This window comes from Schistocerca nitens, chromosome 12 (genome assembly GCF_023898315.1).
Source record: "Schistocerca nitens isolate TAMUIC-IGC-003100 chromosome 12, iqSchNite1.1, whole genome shotgun sequence".
Classification (NCBI taxonomy): domain Eukaryota; kingdom Metazoa; phylum Arthropoda; class Insecta; order Orthoptera; family Acrididae; genus Schistocerca; species Schistocerca nitens.
In genome coordinates this window covers 1,766,947-1,781,355 of record NC_064625.1, presented here as the reverse complement: position 1 = coordinate 1,781,355, position 14,409 = coordinate 1,766,947, and the positions used below count along the sequence as shown (strand labels likewise).

Genomic DNA, 14,409 nt, shown 5'->3' with positions numbered 1-14,409 from the left:
GAACCTACTGTTCAATCTGTACATCGAAGAAGCAGTGATGGAAACAGAAGAAAGGTTCAGGAGTGGAATTAAAATACAAGGTGAAAGGATATCAATGATACGATTCGCTGATGACACTGCTATCCTGAGTGAAAGTGAAGAAGAATTAAATGATCTGCTGAACGGAATGAACAGTCTAATGGGTACACAGTATGGTTTGAGAGTAAATCGAAGAAAGACGAAGGTAATGAGAAGTAGTAGAAATGAGAACAGCGAGAAACGTAGCATCAGGATTGATGGTCACGAAGTAGATGCAGTTAAGGAATTCTGCTACCTAGGCAGCAAAATAAGTAATGGCGGACGGAGCGAGGAGGGCACTGAAAGCAGACTAGCACTGGCAAAAAAAGGCATTCCTGGGCCAGAGAAGTCTGCCAGTATCTAACACAGACTTTAATTTGAGGAAGAAATTTCTGAAAATGTATGCTGGGAACACAGCACTGCATTGTGGTGAAACATGGACTGTGGGAAAACCGGAACAGAAGAGAATCGAACCATTTGAGACGTGGTGCTACAGGCGAATGTTGAAAATTAGGTACACTGGTAAGGTAAGGATTGAGGATGTTCTGCGTGGAATCGGAGAGGAAACGAATATGTGTGAAACAAGTGACAAGAAGAAGGGACTGGATGATAGGACGTTAAGACAAGAGGGAATGACTTACACGGTACTAGAGGGAGCCGTAGAGGGCAAAAACTGTAGAGGAAGACAGAGGTTGGAATACATCCAGCTAATAATTGAGGTCGCTGGTAGCAAGTGGTCAGATGAAGAGGTTGGCACAGGAGACTGGCGACTCAAGAAGTGCTAACCTGAATGAGGATTCTTCGAGCTGTACGGAGTAGAGGGGTCAATGAGAGCGGGACGAGCTCGGAACGCAGCCGCCCCGGCTTGCTGTTCCCTCGTAGCATTCCAGTAGCCTTACCAGTCCCGTGCAACTCCAGAGTACAGTTATGCCCCTAGTCTATATACACGTACTCCGCAGACCGCTTCGAAAGCGCACGGAAGGGGGGGGGGGTACTTTTCACTGTCCCGTTCTGCAGTTTCCTTTCATTCCATTCGCGTGAGGATCTCGGGAAGAGCGACTGCTCGCTCGCCCTAAAGGGAAGCGCTTTACAGCAGTGCACATATAACGGACATCGATTCCAGTCATATCCCTGTACCGGAAGGTTGGAGTGTATCTTCACTGTGAATTCAGGTTTTTCGACACTACTGACACGCTCTTCCTCGGGTCAAAAAATCCTGCGCTCTGCCCCCTCCTGTTAATCACATTTGTAGGGTGGGTGGGACGAATGTTTTGGAAGCGACCCACGCCGTGCGCCGACTGCACTTGGCTGTTGTGCTGCCACCTGCCCCACCCACGACTGCGCCTCGATCACACTTCACACGCAGGTAGTCTTACGACTTTAATTACTGCAACTCTGAGTCGTCGGTACTGTAGTCGTAGGAGACCACTGGTTTCGTTTTGTGACGAGCAGAATTTCACATTTATGAAACTTTAAACAGAGCTGCGGATCTTTCCACCGATCCGAAATCTTACGGAGACCTGACTGGCTATTTTTGCAGTAGTCCATTCTAGGTAACTTGGCCGTCTGAGATGGCTGTTAACAGCCAGGATAAAGCAAACAGCCGTCAGGGTTTTGCGCGACGGGCCACGCTGAGCGTCATTCTGCTAACCTGCCACATTTCACGAAGGCAGCAGCGACCGGGAACAGCGCTACCACCTGTGCGATGCGCCACTGCAGTACCATCAGCACGGGAGCCGCATTTTCTCAGAGCTGCTGCCTGTAGGCAGCTCTTTCAGCAGTAAACCTCAACGACGCCTGTCTCGTGCCGTCTGGCACTGCAGTTTGCTGAGCACCTTGGCAATGCTTTCGCACAGACTGGAGGATCCCGTGGCGAAAGGCGCCGTTCTTCGTTCGACTCTCTGTCCAGTACGGCGCGATCAAAAAGTCACTCTGACGACGTCGATGCAGCGTGTATGCAATGCAGCGCGACTGCGGTGTAAGCAGCTGAGCCTCGGCGCTCGTTACTGGCGCGCCAGTCTCCCGGATGTCCATTATCGATCCTTCGATGTTTCTTACCTTTGCCTGTCTTCTCGTTTTCCGCATTCGTGGGGCGAGCGGCATTTGACGTTTGCTCGCGCTACCTGCTGAGACGCCACGAGGTACGAGGTGGGAAGCAACCACGTATATGTGGAGTCGGTTGTACGCGGTCTGCCGGTTCAGCACGGAGGATGTGTGTTGGCTGCCTGCCTGTCTGCTCTCCTGATTTTGCTCGCCGTGCCTTGCGACCGCCTAGCTCGGGTTGCTGCCTGGTGTTTCCTACACGGGCCATACCGGACGTCCAGCAGAAGTTAAGCAACCTTGTGTTTCTTTTAAAGAAAAGGAGCAAATGTATAAGACTTTTTGTAACCAATTTTGGGGGCCTCTTAAGTGTGGCCTTGGCGTTTACACTGCCTTTGGGGAGAGCTAATTCTTTTAAATTTAAATAGTTGGGGTTCCCTGTCCTTTATAATCTTTTGGGGGTTTTATTTGAATTTTCTCTTTGGGGTTCCTTCCTTGTGCTTGGTTAAATGTTTTAGCGGGAAGTGACTCCTGATTGAAACTAGGAGAACGTGTTTGATGTTACTGCCGCCTCCGGCATTCGTCTTTTCAATTAAGTGTCGTCATCCCTTCGAGCGACCTGGTGTCACTCCTCGTTCATTAATGCTGGTTTATGTGTACTTAATTTGAATTGGCCACTTGAATTAATATTTTGGAGCACAGTATAGCACTAAGGCAACCTCACTGTATACCACCTTGTGCCCCGGTCTAGTACCTTAATCTTCAGTGGCACGAGTTAGCTCCACTACCGGTTTTGCTGACGTGCTCCCTTCAAAATCTTGTCTTGTGTAAGTTTGCCCCATGTGTGTCTGGGAACACAGAGATGAGCTTTAGTGTGACTTCAGTGCTAGTCAGTTAATGGAATCTTCGTTTTGGCTTGCCTTCCACTGAAAAGTTTGAGTGGAGCGTATTATGTTCGTTATTCATTTAATTACTGCAAGTTTTATTTAATGGGGAGCAAGACATTTAAAGACTGCCCTAGTTGCTGGGTGTTGCCAATTCGTTCTTCATTGGTAAGGCTGTTGATTAGTTGGTTACTGTGACTACAAATGCACGCTAGTTATTTGTTGCCGAAATTGTCAAACTGTCTGTGTCGTGATTCAATCACTAGCTACGTGTTTGAGCTGAACTGATATAAACCTTACATTGCCTCCTTAAAATTTGCTGCCAGCAGAAAGCGTTACGAGAACTAAGTTTTGTCACTGCTTATGTTAACCTTTACTGGGAGCACTAAATTTTGTCTTAAAATGTGTATTTCTCTGATGTAATAGACGAGTGATAAAAGAGAAAAGCAAAGCGGCCTGGGGCCTGCCTGGTCCCTCCCATTGTGTCCGGTTTGTAACACGTATCAGCAGCGACGTGCAGCCACTTGCGCGTTTGCCACGTGCGTACGTTTACTTTGGAAGATCGCAATGCTGTTACCAAGTGCGGCCAAACGGAAATAGCGCGCTGTTATTCTTTTCTCGGCTGCCGAAGGACAAACACCGATAGATATCCATCGGAGAACAAAGAACATGTACGGGGCAGCGCGTGTGTCAATAACGGCAGTCGTGGAATGGTACGCCAAGTTACGCGGTGGTCGCGACAGGACACCCCGTTCTGTGATTACTAGAGCCCATGGCTTACTGATTTCGAGGTACCTGGTGTCTAGATCACCGGGGAACGGCAGTGGACGATTCTCGTCGGACGAGCACTTGCGGAGTTCTGCGCGCAGCAGGACACGGTGTGCTTGTAGAAAACGGGTGCGCCGGTTTTTGCCCGATTGGCGTACCCATGCTGGACTCTACGACCTCCGAACGGAAACGTTTTAATCGCCCATTGTACTAAAATTGAATACGGTTAGGGTGCCAGAGTGACGAGTGGTGTCCGAGAGCCGGTATCACAGAGAGCCGTCGCCGTCGCCGTCACATAATGTATCATTTGACGCCGGCCCTTCCGTGGTGTCGCCCTTTGTCTGTGTGTGGGGACGCGTCGCGCCTCCAAACCCCCGGTCTGGCCGCCGGCCGTGTGCAGCCGGCCGGCTGTTGCTAACACACACACACACACACACACACACACAAGGACACGCTAATTCGCCGCCGCCTGTGCGTGCGTCCCCAGCCAAGGCTGGTGACGTCACGGGCTGCCTCCGCTAATCAGCCGCAGTCGGCAGTCTGCTACACTCAGTGCCCAGCTGGGCCGCGCACTACACTACACTACACTACTCGCCAATTACCACGCCACGCACAACCAGTCAGTCTGCAAATTATAGCGCTTATCTCCCCACATCTACTTCTAAAACTACTACACGCAGAGGTGGCAACTTTTTAGAAAGCCAGTTGGTAATGCGCCGGATAGAGCTGGCGGCGTGCTGCACGGTGCGGGAGGGGCGACAAGGAGAGTGTCCGGAAATTACGGTGCGTCGCTGAATCAGACACCACTGAAAAAGCCACACACAATCCAAACAAATGCTGTACGTTCAGAGCCTGACACATAATACAGAACCGTTTTAAGTTGCTGGACTGACGTCTCACATCTGCCCTACATTTCCCAAGCACAAGTCGAATGGAATACTCCACTGCTCCCTTAGCAGCTAGCAGCTCCTGGCTGTTGAAAGTCCGCCGGTAGCAACCTTTGTGTTTTGAAATCACCCTATGCACAGACTTCTTAACAGTTGCGTTCATGAAACTTCCTGGCGGATTAAAACTGTGTGCCGGACCGAGACTCGAACTCAGGAGCTTTGCCTTTCGCGGGCAAGTGCTCTACGAACTGAGCTACCCAAGCACGACTCACGCACCTTCCTCACAGGTTTACTTCTGCCAGTACCTCGTCTCCTACCTTCCAGAGTTTACAGAAGGTCTCCTGCGAACGTTACAGAACTAAAGTTTGGAAGTTACATATCAGCGCACATTCCGCTGCAGAGTGGGAATCTCATTCCAGTTGTGTTCATGTTAGCACAAAATTCTCCCTTGTTCTCCCTCACTAAACTAATAACTCTTCGCTCTCGGAATTACTATCAAGTGCCAGAAAAATAGCCACCATTAGCTCACTCGGTGAAGGGTACTTTCTTATTCCTGAAGCATCAGTGAGTTTTGAAATCTCATACCAAATCCTTTTCACAAGATAATGCATCAAATAGGTGATAACTGAACTCTGTTACCAAAGATTGAAGTTCTTCTGATCACATAATGTTAGGAAACTGGACGATCGTGTAGTCTCTAGATGCAAAACCCTTCAATTTTCGTTTGAAAACATCAGGAACTTCGGCATGTTGAAGAAACTTACCTTTAACTGCCGTTAGTGACAATGCACTCAGACGTTTTTCTATAGAACACTCTGACGTGGGCATAAAAATTTTTCAACGTAGTTTCGTCACGAGAAACTTCCTTTGTGTAAGCCTTTGTGTTTGCCCCGATGACCAACTCACTGTCAGTTTTCTGAACGTTTACTGACCCAATTTTCACACGAAGCAAATTACTATCGTACTCCGGAACTGACGATGCTTCCACAAAGCGAACAATAAGATCACCGAAAAGATTACTTATCAATAAAGTTTATGAGTTTTTTACGTTCTCTTGTTGGAGGAATACATTAAAGGAGTGGAGAAGTGGAAGAACAGGGCCCAGAAACAAAAGATAAACCTTTGATGGATGGAGGACTTTCAAACAGTGTCTTAACCTGTAGAAGTTCTGAGATGGCGGTATCAGGATATGAATTAGAAACAACATTTTTAAACGGTTATAAGAAGATAGGAAAGTTGAAATAACAATAGAAAGCAACGATGGTAACACGAAGAGCGTAATGGGAATTGCACTGTTAAATGCAGAGGAGAGAGCGGATACGTGGAAAGAGTATACTGAAGGCGCCTAGGAGGGGGAAGATTTGTCTGACGTGATACGAATAACAAGCAGGAGTCGATTCAGAAGAGAGAGCGGGTCCAGCATTAGAATCAGAATTTACAAGAGCTTTGCGAGACTTAAGATCACATAAGGCATAAGGGTTACATAACATTTCGTCAGAATTTCTGGGATCACTAGGCAACGTAACGGCTATTCGTGTTGGTGTGCAGAATGTATGACTCTGGCAATATACCAACTGATTTTCGGAAAAATACAAACCACAGAATTCGCAAAACTGCAATAGCTGACAAGTGCGAGAAATGTAGCATAACCAGCTTAGCAGATCGTGCATCGAACTTGCTGACAAGACTAATATAAAAGAAGAATGGGAGAGAAACCTGAGGATGTGTTAGATGACTATGAGTTTGGCTTTGGAGAGGTCGATAATGGAAGCAAGGCTGATGAAAAACACGTTAGACGAGGTAAAGTGGTGCAAGATGCTCGAAAATCGGAGGAAAATAGAAGTAAGATGTAGCAGCAGGTACGAGGTTTGCAGGTGAAAAAGAAAGTAAGACTGAGGTGCAGTCTTTTGCTCCTAGAATCGAGAATCAATGACGGGAATAAAAGGAGAATTCGAGGATAGGATTAAAGTTCAGAGTCAGATCATCTGAGCGATAGGATTCGCTGCTGACGTTGCTGTACTCGACGAGACCGAGGAATAATTACAGGAAATACTCGACGGAATTAGCAATGTACTGAGCGCAGAATACGGTCAGAGACGTGAGTAGGAGACCAAGTAAAGGAATTCTGCTATCTCGGAAGCGCAAATAAGACGTCACTGACGAACCAGAGAGAACACAAAAAGAAGCAAACTAGCACAGGCAGATAGGGCTTCCCTGGCCAAGACAAGTCTGGCAGTTTCAAACATGGGCCCTAATGTTACTAAGAAATTTCTGAGAATGTAACGTGTGGAGCACAGCACTGTGCACTGTACGGCAGTGAGTCGACGATTGTGGGGAAAACGGGAGAAGGGGAGAATCGACGCGTTAGCGATGTGGAGCTGCAGTACTGAGTACAGGTTCTCCGCTGAGCTCGTGGGGGTAGAAATGTGTGGAAAGCACTTCCCCATACTGTTTCAGAAACGCCGGACGAATACAGTCTACGCCTTGTGCCTTATTAGATCGCAAATCTTCCAGGCGTCTGTCAAATCCTGACCGATACTGGATCCGCCACGTTTCCCACGGCGACTCCCGTCTCTACTTGCGTGACGTCATGACACAGCTCCTTCGCCGGCAGAGGGCTCGAACGTGTTCTTCCCACAAATCCGCTCTCTGCTGGAATTAAGACTGCACTCTTAATAGTCACGCTCTTGCTTTTAATTTCGCCGAAGGTTGTCCTCTTCTTTTTATATGCTCCCCGCACTTGCCATTTATCTGAACGCCAAGCGAGTTGCGTACGGACTGAGGACACGCCGGCTAATGGCCGCCGCAGCTTCCAGACACTGCGTCCCGCCTCCGACAGCTGCATCCACGCCTGTGCAGCTGCAGGCGAGTGCCGCTCTGCGACTTCTGTTGTTGAAACGACGGCGACGGCGACGGCACGTGGGTGAGCCACGTCTGTCTCGAAAAGAAGTGGCGAGTACGGTATACTCTTTCCTCAGGTATTCCAATAACCAAACAAGTTGTACGAATGTACGAGATGATGAGAGAAACGTGGTATCTGATACTGGGGATGATTCGGCATGACGCTGAAAAGCTACTTCAAACTAATTAAGCAAACCTCGAGTGATTGTAATTCAGCGTAACTACACAGGCGTCTGAAAAGAAAACATAAAAATTACAATAAGATACTCTCAACATCTAAAGCACTCGAGAGTGAAAGTGCACACGCACACACAACTGGAAACCACGGCATATAACGCAATCGCCACGTACTGGCATAGAAGAACACCAGTAATCAGAAATGATAATTCGTAGGCAGCTATTGCCTGCGCACGACGACGGAAGAAAGATGCCGTACAGTAACTGTAGGCATAAAAACTGACGTATGCCACCTTTCTCACTCGAAGGCGTAACTTTCTGAGGTTATAATCTAGGCTTAAAATTTCCGATACAGATTCTGGCTGTGCTGCAGATGGCAAGCTGCACGAAGTGTAGATACGAGGCTGAAATGACTCGGCAGGATAATGCAACGTAGAGTAACGTTCGATCACTACTTGTTACGTTTTCAACTTGTGCGAAACTTGTGGTTTCGAACAAAGCGGCCATTTCAAACCGTAGATTCACGGAGTAACAAACTCCATTCTTGTAGTAAACTGTAAATGTTGGGCGTGTGTGAACGTCGCCCCACTTCGACCGAAGAAAACGAAGTAATCTGGACTGTGCCAAAGGGGAAGGGGAAGGGGGTAGAGCGTCAGAGTGACGTTGACCGGCGGCTGTACACGTCCGAGCAGCATTAGCCCTCGCCACACCGTAACACTTGGACCGACAAAACGACGAGGTCTGAAAAATCCCAGGTCGTGTACACGAGTAGTAAAAGGAATCCATTGCGTTTAGCCACACGATAAATAGTACGTGTCAAAGGCTGTGGACTGAGCTCAATACCTAGGAATTAAAATTGCGAACTTAATTGGAACGATCAGATAGGTAATATTGTGCGGAAGGGAAAGCAAAGACTGCGTTTTATTGACAGAACAGTTGGAATGTGCAAGAGGTCTACTGAGGACACTGCCTACACTGTGCTTGTCCCTGCTGCGCTCGAGTACTGCTGGGCGGTGTGGCTGCCTTACCAGAGAGGATTGACGGAGGACGTGAGGAGGATGGCAGCTGGTTTCGTAGTATCGCGACATAGGGGTGGGTGTGTGTGTGTGTGTGTGTGTGTGTCGCGGATATGTTAACCGAGTTGAGGTGGCAGACATCGAAACGAAGGCGTTTTTCGTTGCGGTGAAATCTTTTCAGGAAATTTGGATCAATTTTATTCTCTGAATGCGAAAATGTATTGTTTAGTCCGACGTACATAGGGAGAGGTGAGGATCGTAATGAAATACGAGAAATCGGAGGTCGGACGGAAGAGGCTAAGTGTTTGAAAAAATTTGTAAAAATCAGCCAACCGGTTGCCTAGGTTTTATATATAGCTTGACCAGGTTTCGTCACCTCTAAGGGTGACTTCATCAGAAGGTAAGGTAAGGTAATGTAATGTAAAGTAATTACATAAGTAACACCGGTGTTACTTATGTTTTAATGTTTGACTTTTTGAAGATTATGATGTCTCATATTTTAATAACTTGAGCAACTCAGCTCTTAAATCACTGTACATCTTTGACGATATGTTCTTCATGTAATTACCTTACCTTCTGATGAAGTCACCCTTAGAGGTGACGAAACCTGGTCAAGGTATATAGAAAACCTAGGCAACCGGTTGGCTGATTTTTACATATTTTTCAAATTTGTGTATACGGTTGCTGCAAATGTCAGCCATGTTCAAAGTTGTAAACTGTTTGTATTTGCGGTACGTCGTTCGAGGGTGGAACGACAGAAGTAATGTGAGAGGCAGTCATGTGGCGCCTGCCGAGTAGTCGCCTAGCCGTGGAACTCGGACCAGAGTCCGTACGTACGTCGGGGGGTCGGGTTCGATCGCACCGTGCAGAAGGCGGATGTCGGCAGACTGCCGGGCGGTCAGCAGCAGCAGCAGCAGCAGCAGCAGCAGCAGCAGCAGGTGCCACGGCAGGCGTGGCGGCGACAAACTCCGTGCTGTCGGCCGGCGCCGCATTCGCAGCTCGCCGCACTTCTGTCTGCCTGCGCGCGCTGCTGCTGCTGCTGCTGCTGCCAGACACGGGACGCGTCGCGACAACTCGGCCGCGGCTGCTGTCTCGTCAAAGCCTGTCTTCCGATGTGCTCCACCTCACGTACAGAGGGACACCTACGTTCAAATTCATCTACACACGGCAGGGTCCTTAGCAAATACCCAAAACACTGCGGTAAGAGAAGCGGAAACACGGACCCACAGGCTGGTTAACAGGGGGCGCTCACTCACCGTGTCGGACTCTCTTCTCGTCTTTGCGCTGACCGCAGCTACGGTGCAGCGGCGCGGTCTGCCGCTGACGCGGGGCGACGGCACCTGGCGCCGCACTCTCGTCTCTACAGTGAAGCAGCGGTCGCTCCCCTACACTTCCGTCACTCTTGTCCGTCTTCGCTGCCAATTGTGACACGCTTTGGAGGTGGGCGGCTTCTCGTTGCGGTAGTGCTGTACACGAGAATCAAACCACATTTGTGGTTCTGTAGCGAATCAACGATGCATCCGCCCCTTGACGGTGTGATTTCTAACGGAAGTCTGATTCATCAGCCGCCACAGCATAACGCCTGAAAATAATAGGTGGGGGACAGACAGTTTAAAAAAACTGTAACGGCAGAACTGAAGGTCGGTTTTTACAATGAAGCGTGTCGTGAAATCGCTTGATACGGGCAAGTCTTCAGGTCCAGATTGTATACCGATTTCGTTCCTTTCAGATTACGCTGATACAATAGCTCCCTACTTAGCATTCATATACAACCGCTCGCTCACAGATAGATCTGTACCTACAGATTGAAAAATTGCGCAGGTCGCACCAGTGTTTAAGACGGGTAGTAGGAGTAATCCTTCGAACTGCACACCTGTATCATTGACATCGGTTTGCAGTAGGGTTCTGGAGCATATACTGTATTCAAACTTTAAGAATCACCTCGAAGGGAACGATCTATTGATACGTAATCGGCACGGTTTCAGAAAACATCGTTCTTGTGCAACGCAGCTAGCTCTTTATTCGCACGAAGTAATGGCCGCTATCGACAGGGGATCTCAAGTTGATTCCGTATTTCCAGATTTCCGGAAAGCTTTTGACACCGTTCCTCACAAGCGACTTCTAATCGAGCTGCGGGCGTATGGGCTATCGTCTCAGTTGTGCGACTGGATTCGTCATTTCCTGTCAGGAAGGTCGCAGTTCGTAGTAATAGACGGCAAATCGTCGAGTAAAACTGAAGTGATATCAGGTGTTCCCCAGGGAAGCGTCCTGGGACCTCTGCTGTTCCTGATCTATATAAATGACCTGGGTGACAATCTGAGCAGTTCTTAGGTTGTTCGCAGATGATGCTGTAATTTACCGTCTAGTAAGGTCATCCGAAGACCAGTATCAGTTGCAAAGCGATTTAGAAAAGATTGCTGTATGGTGTGGCAGGTGGCAGTTGACGCTAAATAACGAAAAGTGTGAGGTGATCCACACGAGTTCCAAAAGAAATCCGTTGGAATTCGATTACTCGATAAGTAGTACAATTCTCAAAGCTGTCAATTCAACTAAGTACCTGGGTGTTAAAATTACGAACAAATTCAGTCGGAAAGACCACATAGATAATATTGTGCGGAAGGCGAGCCAAAGGTTGCGTTTCATTGGCAGGACACTTAGAAGATGCAACAAGTCCACTAAAGAGACAGTTTACACTACACTCGTTCGTCCTCTGTTAGAATATTGCTGCGCGGTGTGGGATCCTTAGCAGGTGGGATTGACGGAGGACATCGAAAGGGTGCAAAAAAGGGCAGCTGGTTTTGTATTATCACGTAATAGGGGAGAGAGTGTGGCAGATATGATACGCGAATTGGGATGGAAGTCATTACAGCAAAGACGTTTTTCGTCGCGGCGAGAACTATTTACGAAATTTCAGTCACCAACTTTCTCTTCCGAATGCGAAAATATTTTGTTGAGCCCAACCTACATAGGCAGGAATGATCATCTAAATAAAATAAGAGAAATCAGAGCTCGAACAGAAAGGTTTAGGTGTTCGTTTTTCCCGCGCGCTGTTCGGGAGTGGAATGGTAGAGAGATAGTATGATTGTGGTTCGACGAACCCTCTGCCAAGCACTTAAATTTGAATTGAAGAGCAGTCACGTGGATGTAGGGTTGCAGCAATGTGTTGCCCACACAAAAGAGGCGGAAATCCCATCATGCTGTTCGTGAGGCGTCGAAGCATGTTTCGGTGAATTTTATTTTGGTGGCTACAGTAATTTTCAGCGACACGGCAGCGTGAGTTGTAGTTTCCTAACTAGGGAAGCGTACACCTGGAGCGCAGTGTGCGGTCAGCAGCCGGCAATGCCGTACAGCGCCCTCACAGTTGACTTCCACTCTCGGGCAAGGATCGCGTGTCTGTAGAATGGTTCACCGTCCTCGGTCTCTGCACACCACACCACAGCAGCCAGCCACACCGGGACTCGCCACGCGCCAGCGCATCCACGGAGGCGGCGGCTCCGTCTGTCACACGCAGGCGGCCGCGCTGTCGGTGGCTACCTCGTGTCCCACTTTTCTCGACCGCGCCGTACCTCTATGCTAGACAGCGCGACATACTCAGTTCGTCAACCTGCGGAACCCCGTGAGCGCTGCTGTGCCGCCGTACTGTCATCAGCCTAGTGTCGCGTACATCTCTAGTCGGCAATTTATAGCAATAATACACTAAAAATTTGGCTGCTGACAATGTTAGAACAGTGCTGCGGTGCTACAAGAACGCAACAAATACTTCGGAATGAGGGAGTTTCTGCATCTGCAGACAGCTCCAGTGTGTAGCTTAGATGGGCTTCGCTCGAATTCGCGAATTTGTTTAAATACTGGAGTCGCACAGTTTGCTTCATTCGACACGATGTTCGTCAGCTCGTTCAGAGCTATCGATATTCTGAACCGTTTCCGATTACTGACGGCAGGAGCGCCGTAATTTAATTACGGGCCCACACTGCTCCGATCAGACAACAGAAGCGGCCTCCACTGTTCCGTAGCATTGCAGAGCAAGCCGAGTCCGGTGTGTGCGGCGACTGCGGCAGCGGCAGCGGCAGCGCTGACGTCGGCGAGGGACGCGCGAGTGTGTGTGTGTGTGTGTGTGTGTGTGTGTGTGTGTGTGTGTGTGTGAGGACTCGGCCGGGACTGCTCGCCGAGGTGCGCCTCGGTTGAGCAACGTACCCTGGACCCTGGACTCCCGCCTTCGTTACAGGAGCCAGTGGACAGCTTACGTGAGCGCCTACATCGAGACACGTGCAACAGGTTCAAAAAAACGGTTCAAATGGCTCTGAGCACTATGGGGCTTAACATCTGTGGTCATCAGTCCCCTAGAACTTAGAACTACTTAAACCTAACTAACCTAAGGACATCACACACATCCATGCCCGAGGCAGGATTCGAACCTGCGACCATAGCAGTCGCGCGGTTCCGGACTGCGCGCCTAGAACCGCGAGACCACCGCGACCGGCGAGCAACAGGAAAGAGGGATAGTGGGAGCAAACAGCGCTGGGGAAACACATGCAGGGAGACAGACAGACAGACAGACAGACAGCTTACCTCACAGCAGAGCGGCAGGCAGAATTGCGCAGCAGCAGCGCCAGCAGGACCAGCTACTCACCTGCAACAGAGCAGAGGGGGCGCGTCAAAAAAATGGCTCTCAGCACTATGGGACTTAACTTCTGACGTCATCAGTCCCCTAGAACTTAGAACTACTTAAACGAAACTAACCTAAGGACATCACTCACACGTCCATGCCCGAGGCAGGACTCGAACCTGCAACCGTAGCGGTCGCGCGGTTCCAGACTGTAGCGCCTAGAACCGCTCGGTCACAGCGGCCGGCGGGGCGCGTCAGCGGTGGAGCACAAGCAGGCCGAGGCAGGGCGGCTGTGCCAGAGTCTGAACACCAGAGGGCGGCAGTACTTCGGCAGAAAACGGCCATGTAGCCAGGATAACTCCTATCCTCGCGCGAGCTAACATACGCAAATGTCTTTTCCGCGAATGCTCCCGCACTTGGTAACAAAAGGCTGAAACCGGACACTGAGTGGCGACATACAGAACCTCACCAGCTGCTTCCCGACACCCCTTCGTAATGCGTGACTCGCCGTCAGGCGAGCGACAGCAGAGCCGGTCAGTCACGAAGGCTCAGTCACGTGTACCGCGGACCACTCGTCGGATGTTACCTGAACAACAAATCCGTCGTGGACATCTCGTCCGTTTTGAGGCTGCCGAAGGCAACTTTTGGTCACGTCGTCGTGAAGAGGAAACGTGCAGGAAGAGCGACAGGTGAAGCGAGACCGGGCAGAGGTCGCGTAGAGACGGACAGGGAGCGCCGACGGCTGCGGCAGGCAGCTGTACCGGGAACAGAAACGACTGTTCCCACAGGCGCTAGCGGGGCGTTCCCGAGTGCTACGGGCAGTCCAGTCGGCAGAGTCGGTGTACGGGTGCGTTCGACACAAACAGGGTGCAGTGCTCGAGCAGCTCCTCAGAAGCCACACATTTCTAGGGTGGGTACCAGGCGACACTCGAGGCGGCGAGCAGATCGTCACCACAGGACGACGGGTAACTGGAAATAGGTCAGTCTGGCCTACGAATCACCCTGTACCAAGCCGAACGTTAAGTCGTCGGCACACGGAACGTGCTGTCGAACGTTAACGATGAGCGTGACGA

At 49.7% G+C, this 14,409-nt stretch overlaps 1 protein-coding gene across 4 annotated transcripts in view; it reads right to left on the bottom strand.

The window, feature by feature from the left end:
• The window catches only part of LOC126214845 (protein roadkill), a 344,850-nt gene that overhangs the window by 213,912 nt on the left and 116,529 nt on the right, over positions 1-14,409 (bottom strand). Inside the window, exon 3 of one of the 4 annotated variants that reach the window (XM_049941481.1) lies at positions 13,300-13,360. The exons of the other annotated variants lie outside the window; for them this stretch is intronic. The gene's annotated coding sequence lies outside the window, so the exon portion shown is untranslated. The remainder of the gene's footprint in view (positions 1-13,299; positions 13,361-14,409) is intronic. 4 annotated transcript variants of the gene reach the window in all.